This window comes from Hipposideros armiger, unplaced genomic scaffold, assembly GCF_001890085.2.
Source record: "Hipposideros armiger isolate ML-2016 unplaced genomic scaffold, ASM189008v1 scaffold_466, whole genome shotgun sequence".
NCBI lineage: Eukaryota > Metazoa > Chordata > Mammalia > Chiroptera > Hipposideridae > Hipposideros > Hipposideros armiger.
Window position 1 is genome coordinate 444,020 of NW_017731816.1, and position 1,120 is coordinate 445,139.

A 1,120-nucleotide genomic window follows, 5' to 3' on the forward strand; every position below is an offset into this window, starting at 1 on the left:
GTGTCACTGGCCCTCATATGTGGGATCCGAACCGGGGCTCTCTGGCATCCCAAGCGAGTTCTTAACCATCGCGCCACTCGGCCGGCCCGAAAATAATATTATCTTATTACTGTAAAATAAGAAAGTAAAAAGAGCCAAAGAGATTTAATGGTTCAGGAAACTGACAAGCCTGGATTTGAATCCTGGCTCTGCCACTTCTTAGCTGAGTAACCTTGAGTGAGACCTGCCCTTCTCTTAGCCTCAGCATCTTAATCTCTAAAGTGGTCATAGGAGTGCCTACCTCACAACTGCTTGGAAAGATACACCATGTAAATCCCGACAACGCGAGATCACACACAAGTTTGATTACCCATCAAAAATTATTGGAGCTTGGATGGGATGTGTTGCCACACCCACCATACTCGCCTGACCTTGCGCCGTCAGACTGCCACTCGTTTCGCTCTCATCAAAGCTCCTTGCATGGTATAACGTTCAATTCAGATGAGGCTGTAAATCAGCACCTTGTTCAGTTTTTCTCAAATAAAGACAGGTCCTTCTATGAACAAGGAATTATAAAGCTCACTGAAAGATGGCAAAAGGTTATCGAACAAAACAATGGATATGTCATTGATTGATCTTTGTTCTTTATATAAATAAGTGACCTTTGAAAAACATAGACAAAATACGTCATGACTTTTCTGACAACCCTATAGAAGTAGCTGAAATTATTAACAAAGGATTTCATTTAATTGTTCAGTGTCCATTTACCCCGCTAAGCTACCTCTGTAACAGTGGGTGCCCCACTTGGATCATTTTTTGTTTAGACACAGGATTGAATATACCATCATCCAGTGTTATTTTTACTGGACTCTTCCAAACATTCTTCTACACTGGTTGTATGATATTCCATTGTGTGGCATACTTGGTATTAATGGGTAAAAGCCAGGACTTTGGAGCCAGGTGGCCCAAGTTCAAATCCAACTCCAACCTTTAGTAACTATAAATCCTTTACCTCTCTGTGCCACAATTTCCTCATCTGTAAAATGGGGATGATATACCATACTACATACTTGATATGTTTTAGAGAGTTGCTATGAGAATTAGATGAGTGGATGGATGTAATAAACTAAAAACAGTTCGA